Source organism: Pelecanus crispus, chromosome 10 (genome assembly GCF_030463565.1).
Source record: "Pelecanus crispus isolate bPelCri1 chromosome 10, bPelCri1.pri, whole genome shotgun sequence".
In the NCBI taxonomy this organism is placed as follows: Eukaryota; Metazoa; Chordata; class Aves; order Pelecaniformes; family Pelecanidae; genus Pelecanus; species Pelecanus crispus.
In genome coordinates, this window is record NC_134652.1 from 39865840 (window position 1) to 39878020 (window position 12181).

Sequence of the window (12181 nt, forward strand, 5' to 3'; positions counted from 1 at the left end):
CTTTATGACATAGAAACAAGACCTATGTGCAGATTTGGCTTATTTTTAAAAATAAAAAACATGGGAGATCTTCAGATCTGTGTCTAGGTTCAGGGCTGGAACAACCTTGGGTTCAGATGTTTTGATTCAGAGCTGTAGTTTTAGGTCATATCTAATTAAAGATTTTTTTTTTTTTTTTAAGTTTTGGTTTTGGGTTGAAAACACCATAAAGCTGAAATCTGAATCTGAATCAGGTTACACACTGGCAAAAGGGCATTTATAAGATGGACTCGCTACCTAGAATTTCAGGCTGCCCCGTTTTTCCCACGTGCTGAGCTCTGAGCTTGTGCAGAAATAATTTCTATCAGCCAGACCTAGAAACAGGGTCTGCAGGTGCAACGTTGAGCTGAGGACTTGTGACGATGGGCTGATGCTGAACACCAGCAAGAGCAAAACCAGTTGCCTCCTTGGGTCGTGGTAGCCAGGCATGTGCTGGGGGCTGGTAGGGCTGAGAACTTCATAGTAGGAAGTCGCTAAATCATGTCATCCAAAATGATTGTTATTGCCTTAAATTGCTTTCAGTTGTACAAAGGTGGAGGCGATGAAAGGCGATGATAACTCCCAGGTTTGCTTGGAGAGCAAACAGGGCCAAAAGGGGCTGGGGTGGGTGTACTGGGGATGAGGGGGACGGGGCACCCTCGGATCCCCCATGGCACAGGGATGGGGGAGAAAGGAAATCTGGAAGAGCAGATGGGGGAGACAGAAAGGTGGAAGGAGGATGGATTGCTGTGGCTGCCCCCTGAGCTAATGCCAAATTTTAGGGAGAGGACCCTAAACAATCCCCCTGTACAGCAGGTCTCTCGGTGTGCATAGCATGAGCATTGCATGTAAAGAAATGCAGGTAAAGAAGTGCAACATATCCAGCTACGGCAGATTTTCTGAGCATGCCATGATGCTATGGATATTACAGAAAAAGCCGTTTCCAGTAACCTACTGTTTAACACCAAAATCTTTTATTAGCACATGCTGCTTTCGGGGTTCATTGAGGGAAGAGCTAAGGTTTGGGGCTGGCCACTTCACCTTTGGACATTACTTGCTCTGTGCTCTGCTATCTTCATATCCTGGAAGATTTAAACAAGTGCTTTAAATTTAAATAGATGGATTATTCGCAGTGCCAAAACTGGGGCATGAGCCCAGGTGTTTGGAGGATCTCAACCTCATGTCACTTGGGCTCTGCCACACAGCTCCAGAGACCGCAACTTAAATACTTGGAAATAGAGACATCTCTGTAATGCCAGATTTTGGAGCTATTTATTGCTGAGGTTTGTGAGACCCTTCTGATTTTTCCCCCCGCCCATGCTCCCAGATTCTCTGGTGTTTTAATTACTACCAACGTGCAGAGGCTAGGAAATGGACTGTCCAGTGCGATAGCTCTCTCCTGTCTCTAATTCCAAAATGAGTGTTTTCTTCAGCAACTGGAGCCTGATTATTGCTTTGTTTTGCCCTTGCTGAGGGCGGCAGCAAAATCCCATCGACGCTTGTGGTTTCTGTGCCTGCCGACTCCTCCAGAGCTGGGGTTCAGCACGACACGGGGCAGGATTAGCACGCTGCTGTGCAAAAACTAGTTGGATGCTTTCCCAGGCTGCTTAAGAAGAAAAAGCAGTCGTTCAAAAAAACCCCAATTAAAATCCAAATTGGGTTTGCATCCTGCCCTGCCTGGGTGGAGACACCCTATATGCACCCTATAGGCGAAAGGTCTGGTGTACGGCAAATTTGTCCCCTTATATTTTGCTGTTGCTGCCTCCTGGTTTCATCAGGGGTTTGAATGATCAAATTGCAGCACTTGGTGCAAATTTGCACAGTGCTCCACGAGTCTCTGTTAGCCCTTGTATCTGGACTTGAGCCCATCCTCGTGTACCCAAAGGCCAGGACAGAGGTGGGGACAAAAAGGGACAGCTGCGCTATGCAGATATCTCTAATATTCACTGCCTCGGATTTTGTATTTTTTTTTTCTTCTCTATCAGGTATATCAGTGCTGCAGCAAACCCGCTTCCCGACAGGGAGGCTGCCCTGGGTGTCGGAGCGCAGAGGCAGGCAGTGGGCTGCCTGCAGCCAGCAGGCACATCGCCCTGCGCCGGCAGCGTCTCCTCTCCATGCCGGGAAAGCGGCTGGACTGCAGCCAGGCAAACCTCGGCGGCTTTCCATAGCGGCTGAGGTTTCCAGTCTGTCCCCAGCCGCGACCTAGATAGATGAGTAGTTTAAGAGCCTTTTTTTTTTTTTCTCCCCCCGCCCCCCCCTGCAAATTGCACTATTTCATGCTGCACTTCCCTACGGGCTGGGTGTCTCAGAGGCTGCTACTTTGAATGCATTTGCATGTGGAGCCTTAAATGCCATATGTCTCTGTACCTCTCCTCCGGGGAGGAGTCATTTCCAGTAACATCTCACTCCAGGTGATGGTTTCATGCTAAGCTGCGAGCACAAGCCATGGGGCTGGGGGGTGGACAGGAATAGAGCATCTCCCCGGCGGATGCATTTACAGCAGGAGCAGTATCCCTCTTTGGCTTGTCCCTTATCTAATAAGACCAGGCGAGCTCTTCTGGGCTCTTCTCGTAAGGCATCCTGCAAATTTTTTAGGCTCTAGACCAGCATGTCTAGACATTGGTGTACTCCAGGATATGCTCAAGCAATCTGCTAGGAATAAGGGACCAAGAGCGTTCAAGGTTGCACAAGGTATTAATCACAGCCACTGCGACATCCGGTGTTGGAGAATTCCACGCATTTTTTGAAAGTGCCAGAAAAATCGTTCACCGTGCTCTCAGGGTGTGTGTTAACAATGATCTGGCCTTAATCTGTGCCCAGTGCTTCCACATGATGCTGCCTTCAAAGAAAACCTGGCTGGCCCCAAGGAAACAGCCCTTCCCCATGTGAGCAGTGGAGAATCCCCATCTCCGGGGATAGAATCATAGAATCGTTTAGGTTGGAAAAGACCTTTAAGGTCATCCAGTCCAACCATTAACCTAACATTACCAAGTCCACACTAAACCAATTAAGGGTAGACTAGACTAAAACATGTCCCAAAGTGCGATGCCCCGACTTGCCTGGACCACGGCCCTCAGCAGCCTGTTGCAGCTGTGGCATTGGTCCTGCTGGAAGTGGGGTCTGGCTGGTGACCCCCACCCCAGGGTACCTCCAGCCTGAGTTACTCTGCAAGTCTCCACTCCTGATTCAGGAGGAGCATCGGTGGCCAGGGCCGGACAGCGCTGCGCACTCAGGGCTTGGATATCCACATGGACGACGCACGGCACCACCCGGATCCGGTTTTGTAGAACCACTCTTAGAAATTAGGTCCCTCCTACTAATTACCAGCCCAAAGTCATTCACAGCTAATTTGTAAGCCTTGTTGCTAGAGAGCTTTCCTCCATCAGTTGGGTTTCCCTGGGATGGGAACAGAAACCATACCTCTCTTTTTTAAGAGGTATAAATCCCAACACAACAAATCCCAAGCACAGTAAAACAGGCTTTCCAGCCCCCTTTTTTTCAAGCACCTCTTCTCTCCCTGCTTCTCTCCTACCTCCCTTGGCCTGAGGACACCTAAACACCTTTTTGGACAGGGCACTTTCCCACCTTCTCCACCCAAGGGTCCATATCCATCAGTGCATCCAGACTATTTGCAGGACACAAGTCACAGCAGGATGTTTTATTTCTGAAACTGGTGGGATTTCAGCATTTTCCCCTTATTCCAGACATCAGCCTCAGTCCTTGCAGCAGTGCGAGTATGCTGGGCTATCTTTTTTTTATTGTTAAGGGTAAGGGAGGAGGGCTGCTGTCACGGGGCCTGGGGAAACATGATTACTTTCTCTCCTTCTTTGTTCCCTGGGCCATTAATCAATTAGCAAATCCACCCTCACAGGGGGAAAACTCCCCTTCTGTGGCTGCTGTTGGAAAGTGTGAATGACTGCAGCAAATTAAGGCAGTGTTTTTATCACTATCTAAAAAAAAACCCCACCAATGACACTTAATAGAAATAATTGTTCTGGAATTCAATTATTTTCAGGGGTTTGACCCTTAGATGGCTTGCTGTTAATAATGACCATTATGCTAAAAAGAAAAGGAAAAAAAAAGAAAAAGGAGGGGGGTTGCATTTTATTCAGATGTTTTTATTAAATTAGGACCTTCAGAGATGCAAACAGTCCAGGTGTGTTTCCTATTTCATCCTCATTTTTGACCACATTTTTAACAATACTGCCAAGTTATTGTGGTCACAGAATCAAGAACCCCCGCACCATTAGAAAAGGAAGGTACTGCTTTCATCAGAAATCAGAACATTGCTTCATTTGATTTCCCTCTCTCTGTTGAACGGTCTCATTTATTTTAGGTTTCTATTAAAGGTCTAAAACAGCAAGGCAAGAAAAGGTATTTTTATGCCTAGCAAACCCCATATTGACAAGAAGCAAACTTATAATACTGCTTCACCTCTCCACGATTACTTCTACACGTGGTTTCTTTGCAGGCAGATCCTATGGCTTTGCTCCCTCCAGCCAGGAGCAAGATGAATCCAGAAGCTCTTATGCAAAACCCATGGATTTTGCTTCGCTTTTGGGTTATTTGCTTGGAAAAGGGGGAATCGGTTTCCCCATCAAGGGATGTCTCCCATGCCGGGATTTTTGTTGAGAGGAGGAAAGGTGGTATTTGTGGCTGGACCCCACTCTCTTCCCCCACCGCTTTTGCACCCTGAGCCTGCCCCTTTGCAGCCCTTTCGGGGAAACCTGGTTACTGTTTCCATGAATGAGATAACGAAACTGTGTTTATCCTGCACAGATCAATACACCTTCGTGTTTGAATGCGTAGAGCCACTTGGACAAGTTTAATGAAAGCTGTTTTGCACCAGTACCCCGCTGGTGCAACTGCTCCTCATGAAGAATATCAGCCTTTGAAAAGACTGGATAAACATACTCGCTCTTTACCCTTAATAACTCAAATAGGTAGTTACTAGAGAAACTATTTTCCTTTAGGTTATCAGCTTGCTTTTCAAGGTTTGGGGTTTTTTTCCCTCCCTCCAGGCTCCAAGCAGTATATATTCTCATATATATATATATACACATATGTATATAAAAACCACAAAGAATTCTTTATGTTTTTCCTAAAAACAGACACTTGAAGCTTTGCAAGCTGCCACCAGCTCTTTGCTGGGGTGAGACACGCTACGGGACGGAGTCCAATTGAGCAATGCGGCATGAGGCTTTAGTCCCTTCGCTTTCCAGGGCGTAGGGTTTTCTTCCAGCTCAGGTGGTCCCATGGAAAGTGGGAACTCATAGGTATTTGCAGGAAAGAGGGATAAATTCAAAATAATGGAAAAGCACTGCACGCTTTGCAGCACATAAGCCTTGGGAAGATATTTCGTGTACAAACTGGCAAATTTTTTGCTCAGCCTCTTTTGCTCGGGAAGCGGCTTTGCTCTTTGAAATACCTTTCCTCTCACGCGCAGCTTTTGCGGCTGTGTTTGTTTCCAAATGCATGCAACATACCCTGAAAAGCCCTTTCTGAGGATGAAGGGTGCCTGATGCTGAGCCCAGCCTCCTTCCCCCCCATTTTATTTGCAGCATCACGTGCTGGATGCTTTGCAGCCAACCTCCCTCCTGTGCCGGCTCCCACCTGAGCCTCCTGTTTCTCCAAGGGAAAATAGCTTAAGAGAAGCATTATGTATTGGGCAGAAAGCCAGCTAGTTTGAAGAGATCAGGGAAAATAGAAACTTTTTAGGAGCAGCGATTGCCTTTGATATGGAGACCGACCTTTTACAAAGAGAAAGAGGAATAAGAAGTTGGGTGGAAAGATCTCTAATGATTAGCCCTAGAAAGTTGCACTTTAACAAATTGAGACCAAATTATTGCAGGGAAAATCCCTCCTCCCCCCTCCACCTTGTCTGGCTTCATTCTGCTGGCAACCACCAGCAATCGGCAGGGAGAAAGTGGTAAAAAAACCTCCTTGCCACTGCCACCCGGCAGAAATTACGCCAAGGCCCCAGAGGAGCCCTTCTCTCCGCACCTTGCTCATCAAAAAATGAAGGCGAGCGGAGCGGGGCCGTGCTGGTGCGTGGGTCCAGCTGCACGGTGCCAGGGGTCCCGGCCCCCCGGGTCCAGCCCCACCAGTGTCGGGCAGCACCAGAGGCGTGAATTTGATGGTGGGGCACCATTGGGGGAGGAAGGTGCACGATGGAGCTGCTCCTTCCCCATCCCGGCCAAAAGCCCCGTTTCGCGGGGGACCCGGTCCCCGCGCCCCAAACCTCAGGGTAGGTTGAGCGGCCGCATACCTGAGCAATTTTGAAGATCACTGCCCGGGAAAAAGGTCTCCTTGATTATGGAGAGTTTGCGACGTGTCACTCCGGTTATTCCCTAATCATCATATCAAACTCCAAAGGTTCAGCAGCCCCGGGGCTGGTTTACAGTCCCCATGGGTTAAACGTTAACCCGCTCTATCTCCTGGCTCCCTGCAGGCCTTTGACCAGATAGCTGGGTCACCGTCGCTCTGACGGCACCTACCCAGGCCCATTTTTTTGTAAATAAATGCAAAGGACTGAAGTCAGATCACAGCTTAAGGGCTGGCCCTGTGCTACCGTTTTGACGCCAGCTCATTCGCTCCACACCGAAGGCTTTCCCAGCTGCTCCGTCCCTGTTTCAGCTGCTGCGCCCAGCAGAGATGCTGGGAGAAGGGATACAGCCTTGTGCCAGTCCTGGCTTCAAGAGGAGGTTTTGGATTGCTGGAGGAAGATGGCAGGAGTGATAAATCCCTCTTGCTGGTGGCCTAAGTGCACATAGCCTGCAAACTGCGGGTTTGCAGGAATCACTATGAAAACATCATCTGAGCAAAGACTAAATATACCTGCAGCGAGGAAAGCCAATGCAGGTTTTGGGGAAGGCTTGTTGCACCTAGAAAAGGCTGCAAATAAATTCAGCAGCTGCGAATCTCTGCGATGGGTGGCTTCCAGGTGTGGCAACCTCTGAGCATCCAGATATTGTGGTCCTTGGGGTATCGTGCCGCATCTGTTGATGCAACAGCTGAATTGAATGTTTGCCTCTGCTAAAATCCTTCTGGACCCTAACAGTAATGAAATGGGTACCGTGGCGGTTTGGCAGAGTAATTTCTCATATAACGCGCAGGTTTAGTATGGCAGCATAAGGATCCGTCCCGGCAGTTGCATCCTGCTGTGGCTGTCTCTCACCTCAGTGCTGGACCATGACCATGCTACAGCCTGTAGGTTCGCCAGTCCTAAAGCTGACCCCCACGAGCAGCCTTTGCCTACGCTGATGATGATGAACTACATTTAAGGCAGTCTTGGGCTTCATTTCAAAGCATGTTAAATGAAGCGTTTACAATTAGGTGTTGCTGACTCTTCAGGTTTGGAAAAGTGCCATGCAGGTGTTTGCTCAGCTTTAAAAGCATTAGGTATTCCTGTGCAGTGGGTAGATAACGGGGGCCTTGCTCCCTCAAGCAGAGCGGCGTCTCGCTCCTCGCTCAGCGCAACCGCTCTCTCACCAAGGCGCTGCTGCATTCACCCATTTCTTGGCCCAAAAAAGTGATTGCTCCCAAGGAAATGTCTGCCCTCCAGTATCCACCTTTCTGCTGAATGTACGTGTTCAAATGCAGATTTTGGAGCATATTTAAAAAAAAACCCAACCAAACACACACACACACACACCAGTTATGACCACCTACCACTGAGCACAGTACCCAGAGAGGGTTTGGGGGTCTGCTGCTTCTCCTGACTGCCTGAGCAGAGCTTGAGAGTGACAGGCAGATATAACATTGGATATGTTGCCCATCAAAGGGATTTTTCTGTCTTTAGTGTGCCATCCTATCTCATAGAATGACAGAATTCTTTGGGTGGAGGGACCTTTAGAGCTCACCCAGCCCAACCCCTGCAGCGAGCAGGAACAGCTTTAACCAGATCAGGGTGCTCAGAGCCCCGTCCAACCTGGCCTGGAATGTTTCCAGGGATGGGGCCTCCACTAGCTCTCTGCGCAATCTGTGCCAGTGCTTCACCACCCTCATTGTAAAAAATTTCTTTCTTATATCCAGTCTAAATCTATTCTTCTTTAGTTTACATCCATTATTCCTTGTCCTGTCACAACAGGCCTTGCTAAAAAGCTTGCCCCCATCCTTCCTGTAGGCCCCCTTAAGCTTAAATACTGAAAGGCCGCAGTAAGGCCCCATCTACAAGAAGGGCTGGAAGGAGGACCGGGAAACTACAGGCCTGTCAGCCTGACCTCAGTGCCAGGAAAGATTATGGAGAGATTCATCTTGAGTGAACTCAACAGGCAAGTGCAGGTCAACCAGGGGATCAGGTCCAGCCAGCATGGGTTCATGAAAGGCAGGTCCTGCTTGACCAACCTGATCTCCTTCTATGACCTGGTGACCCACCTGGTGGATGAAGGAAAGGCTGTGGATGCCATCTACCTGGACTTCAGCAAGGCCTTTGACACAGTCTCCCATAGCATTCTCCTTAGTAAGCTGGCAGCTCATGGCTTGGACAGGCATACTCTTCACTGGGTAAAAAACTGTTTGGGTGGCTGAGCCCAGAGAGTAGCGGTGAGTGGAGTTAAGTGCAGCTGGCGGCCGGTCATGAGCGGTGTTCCCCAGGGCTCAGTTTTGGGGCCAGCCTTGTTTAATATCTTTATCGATGATCTGAATGAGGGGATTGAGTGCGCCCTCAGTAAGTTTGCAGACGACACCAAACTGGGTGGGAGTGTCGATCTGCTGGAGGGTAGGATGGCCCTGCAGAGGGACCTGGACAGGCTGGATTGATGGGCCGAGGCCAACTGTATGAGGTTTAACAAGGCCAAGTGTCACAACAGCACTGCAGGCTTGGGGAGGAGTGGCTGGGAAGCTGCCTGGCGGAAAAGGACCTGGGGGTGTTGGTAGACAGCCGGCTAAACATGAGCCAGCAGTGTGCCCAGGTGGCCAAGAAGGCCAACAGCATCCTGGCTTGTGTCAGGAATAGTGTGGCCAGCAGGAGCAGGGAGGTGATTGTCCCCCTGTACTCGGCACTGGTGAGGCCACACCTGGAATACTGTGTCCAGTTTTGGGCCCCTCACTACAAGAAGGACATTGAGGTGCTGGAGCGTGTTCAGAGAAGGGCAACAAGGCTGGTGAAGGGTCTGGAGCACAGGGCTGATGGGGAGCGGCTGAGGGAACTGCGACTGTTTAGCTTAGAGAAGAGGAGGCTGAGGGGTGACCTTATTGCTCTCTACAACTACCTGAAAGGAGGTTGTAGTGAGGTGGGTGTTGGTCTCTTCTCCCATGTAGTTAGTGATAGGACGAGAGGAAATGGGCTTAAGCTGTGCCAGGGGAGGTTTACGTTGGAAATTAGGAAAAATTTCTTTACGGAAAGGGTGGTCAAGAATTGGAACAGGCTGCCCAGAGAGGTGGTGGAGTCCCCATCCCTGGAAGTGTTCAAAAAACAGGTAGATGTGGCACTTTGGGACATGGTTTAGTCTAGTCTACCCTTAACTTGGTAATGTTAGGTTAATGGTCGGACTGGATGATCTTAAAGGTCTTTTCCAACCTAAACAATTCTATGATTCTATGATTCTTCTCCAGGCTGAACAACCCCAGCTCCCTCAGCCTGGCCTCGTAGCAGAGGGGCTCCAGCCCTCGGATCATTTTTGTGGCCTCCTCTGGACCTGCTCCAACAGCTCCATGTCCTTCTTGTGCTGACGGCTCCAGAGCTGGATGCAGGGCTCCAGGTGAGGTCTCATCTGTCACAAGGAATTGGTAAGATTTGATCATCAGTGCCATTAGATATCAGACTCAATGCCAGCATGCCACTGAGCACCTCGGACTCCACAGGGAAAAGATCTGAGATAATTCAGCAATCAAATAAATGCTGCTGCCCTGCAATTGTGACAGTGGGAGGAGAAACTCAGCTCCAAAAAATGAAGTGTCGTGCATCTTCATGTGACCATCACTAAAAAGGAGTCATGAAAAAGTCTCTCTGGGGGAAAGAGAGCAATGTGAGATGTTACCTGAACACGGGTACAAGAGGAGTCTGATGATACGTGAGCAAGACTGGAAAGGCTTGCTGGGGAAGAAAAGCCATCTGCTTGTTAGAGGAAATGCAGGTGGCCAGTGGGGTTAGATGTGCAAATAGAAGAGTTTGTGATGGAAAGCCATTTTCTACCCATTTTGGGGTAGAAACTGGCTGTGCTTTGCACCAGATTGACCCACAGGTGTGGGGGAAGCATGACAACACATATGGACATGGGAGACCCATGGAAAGCCATTCAGATGCCAAAGGAGTTGGGATATTAGCATGATTTTTTTGAAGGCCCTCGGGTCGTGCAGGAACAGCAGCTGTGATGCTTTTCTTCTCTGTCTTCCTCTCTCCGGGGCAGATTTTGCTCAGAAGAGGAAAAGTGATCAAAAGAGGGGATGTGATCTGTGTTTATGTTTCCTTGAAAGCCTCTCAAGAGGCATAGTTGAGAAGCCCCAAGAGCAGGGAGACATAATTGTTTCCTTTTCCATAATCATGCCCGCAGTGGGTTGCCTGGTTGAGGGTTTCCCTCAGCTTGCCAGGTGGAATTAGGTAAAAGTACTTCCAGCTCAAGAAAAATGATACTTGAGCAGGCATTTCCCCTTCCTGTTGTTTGCTTACTGCCACAAAACCCCTGAGGTGGGCCCAATCCTCCAGCTTTCCCTGGAAGCACTGCAAGAAATTTCCCGGGATGCCCGGAGAGGGACTAATTGCAAGTCGCCATCTCGGCTGTGACAAGTCCTGCTGGCCGTGGCTGCAGATCAGTAGCTGTCCATTAACATAGTAATGAAGCTATTAAAAACTTCTTTGATTTCAGGAGGAGCAGGGTGCCTTGCCCAGGACCTCTTGGGGGGGTAACTTCTCATTCTCCACTCACTCAGGTTTTGAAGTAGGGGAGATTTTAATTTAGCATTGGGCTTTACTTGAGCATTGCTGGGGAGGCTCAGGGGAGAAGCGGGGGGAACTGAGGAGGACATGGTTTTGGAAAGCACCAATGCTAGGGACGTTGTCCACATCCATTAGAAATGGCTTGATATGCCACAGTGAGCAGGTGTTCCTAGGCACCAATGTTGCCCCAAACTCAGAGGAGTTTCAGTGGGTTACTTGGCTTGGGCAGCTTATCTCGTGCACAAAGAGACTTTGCAAGAAGGATAGACACAGCTTAAAAAGTATAAAGCAGGTATTTACTGGTTAATACATGTGCTGATTAGCTGAGACTTGGGACCTTCTAGGCCAGGCAGTAAGGTGTTCACCACCCCAACTGGACATCTGAGGAGAGTCTGCTGGCTGGTCATTGGCCAGGGGGGGAAGGTTCATCTCCTGGCCTGTTGTCAGCCAGGTGGGGAGGGTTCACCTCCATCACAACTGGGAAGGGGACCTGTGCTGGTTTTGGCTGGGATGGAGTTAATTTTCTTCATAGTAGCTCATATGGGGCTGTGTTTTGGGTTTGTGCTGGGAAGTGTTGAAAACACAGGGATGGTTTTGGTCACTGCTGAGCAGTGCTGATGCAGGGTCAAGGCCTTTCCTGCTCCTCACCCCACCCCACCAGCGAGCAGGCTGGGGGGCACAAGGAGCTGGGAGGGGACACGGCCAGGACAGCCGACCCCGACTGACCCAAGGGACATCCCACACCGTATGTCGTCATGCTCGGCATATAGAGCTGGGGGAAGAAGAAGGAAGAGGGGATGTTTGGAGGGATGGCGTTTTCCCAAGTAACTGTTATGCGTGATGGAACCCTGTTTTCCTGGAGATGGCTGAACACCTGCCTGCTAATGGGAAGCACTGAATTAATTCCTTGCTTTGCTTTGCTTGCGTGCGCAGCTTTTGCTTTACCTATTAAACTGTCTTTATTTCAACCCATGAGTTTTCTCACTTTTCCGATTCTCTCCCCAATTCCACTATGGGGGAGCCAGCGAGCAGCCCTGTGGGGCTGAGCTGCTGGCTGGGGTTAAACCACAATAGTCCTTTTTGGCACCTAGTGTGGGGCTCGAAGGGTTCAAGATAACCACAGGTTTGATTGGAATGTGCTAGATCAGATTTATAGCTGTTATTGCTGTTTAGCTATTACTCAGCAGGCTCCTGTGTTTGCCATGGGGCTTGCTCGCCTTCCTGTATATTAGAGTCTACTGCTCGTTAAGTGGCTGCTTTTTGCTTCTGCTGCTCGCTGTCCTGTTG